Source organism: Platichthys flesus, chromosome 14 (genome assembly GCF_949316205.1).
Source record: "Platichthys flesus chromosome 14, fPlaFle2.1, whole genome shotgun sequence".
Taxonomy (NCBI): Eukaryota; Metazoa; Chordata; class Actinopteri; order Pleuronectiformes; family Pleuronectidae; genus Platichthys; species Platichthys flesus.
Window position 1 is genome coordinate 19430341 of NC_084958.1, and position 2075 is coordinate 19432415.

General features: G+C 38.6%; 1 non-coding gene across 1 annotated transcript; it reads right to left on the minus strand.

The window, feature by feature from the left end:
- Positions 1–357: 357 nt before the first annotated feature.
- trnat-agu (transfer RNA threonine (anticodon AGU)) lies at positions 358–430 on the minus strand. The gene has a single exon. It is a non-coding gene; the product is annotated as a tRNA-Thr (tRNA).
- Positions 431–2075: the final 1645 nt, after the last annotated feature.

The following is a 2075-nucleotide window of genomic DNA, read 5'->3' on the forward strand; positions in this document are numbered from 1 at the left end:
ATTCAGGGGATACATTTTCAAGACCGATTGCATCACAGAGGTGCAGCTAGACCCATTTCAAAGACTCCTCCAGACAAATGCCTCCTTCATATCAAATCAAATCAAATCAAAGTTTATTGTCACATGCACCAAATAACAGCGTCATCAGAGCAGTGAAATTCTTATGACCTGGCCGGCAACATCTATGCAGTAGACGGGCATTCCAAGATAAAAAAAATAACATACAACATTTAACATAACATATAATATGACATGAAACTCGTGACATATAAAATAGTGAAACAATTTAAATCAAAATGAAGTGCTAGCAGCAGTATACAGGGTGAAGGAGTGAGGAATATTAAATAATTTACATAAAGGCACCGCTGGGAATTGAACCCAGGATCTTCTGTTTACTAGACAGACGCTTTACCAACTAAGCCACGGCGCCAGATGAGAAAGTCTCGACCGGGTGGATTTATAAATAGCCAACATTTCCCATGAGTCCTTGCGCTGTAAACCCGTTCCTCCACAAGAGCTGGTCCCTGTATCGAGACACAGCATCGGAGTCCAGTGAAACCAGAACATACACGAGCAGCAGGAGTCAGCGCTGATTGGTGGTCAGATTATCGTTTACTTGTGAAATTCACGGGCAGAGGAAGTCATTGCCTGTGGTATTTAGAGTGGTGGTGATATTGTGTACCTTGTTACCCAAAAGATAAATATGACATACACAGGTTCTGTTTACTGCCATGAGAAATTCAAGAAATTTTAATGAAACATGAGAAATCTAAAAAGTGGTGAAAATCCTGCACTTTTATTAAAACTGCAAATCTTTCACTGCATCAGAAATGATTACTGACTTCTATTCAGTCCTTTCTCTCAAGTAGTCCATGTTTAAAAAAGGCTAGTTGGGAGTCAAGGGTTCAAACCTTGTTTTTTAACACAAGTCTTTTGATTACACGTGAGTCATGAGCTGTGTAATAATTGTTTCATTATTCCCGGTTTAATCTGCTTCAAAGTGAGACAAAAGGGAGAGAACCAGAGAGCACACACAGATCTGCACCTGTGGAGATTGAGCTGCTCTGGGTAAGGAACCAAATCGACTAATATTGAAATCTGAACAATGAGAAATGAATGAAATACGTGATGTAGATTCATGTCTCAAAAATATGTAAAACAACACTGGAGTGATATTCTGCTGTCCGACATATAACAACAACATGTATTACCAAGCGGCTGCTCCTGTGGTTTTATTCTGAAACCAAATTGCATAGCACATACAGGGAAATTACCAGTGTGAAGATGTTTGTGCGCCGGTTCTATCAACACAGTGATAAGTTATAGGCTTTCTAACATTTATCTATAGAAACTGGCTCCAGCGTCATGTTGTATTTCACAACAGAAATGACAACCAGTAGTTTTCATGTGGTAATAAATGTGTCCTGCTGCATAATGGGGAGAATAATGATGTGTTGGTCAAGTTAACATGCATTAATGATTTTAAGGCTTTGAAGTAAACATATTCAGTTTTCATGGTCTTCATTGAAAAGAAAAAACATTTATTTTTCAATATTCGAACAATATTTTTTGGTTATCGTTGCAATCTGTTCTACAAAGGAAAAAGAGCAACTGTTCAATAGATGTTTTCGGTTAATCTCCCCTTCGCCCCAGGGTTTCCATTAACTAGCCTTTTCAATTTATCCCTTTTGGTGAGATGGGTGGTATTTTTTCTCGTTTATATTTTTTCTCAGAAGTGGAATTTAGCTCATTTCTGCCAATTCTTTATTTGTATTTTGTTCGTGGAGCATCTCTGTTTTTAATCAGTTTATTAAACTGAGTTAAATGCTGCTTATTCCTTGACTTCCTCTTTGATTTTTACCAGAAGATGGTAAACCCAGGAGACCGCCTGCAGTCGTTAGCGTGTTACCGTGTTGCAGCCCATCTGCGTTTCATCAGAAAACATTTGGTCTCCCCGGTTTAATCTAATAAATGAATTCTCAGAGTCAGCAGACGTACACTTACACGTCTGGCCGTGGTTATCAGGGAAAAATTGAATCTAAGGGAACAGCTCTGAGCAAAACAAACATCTTGGA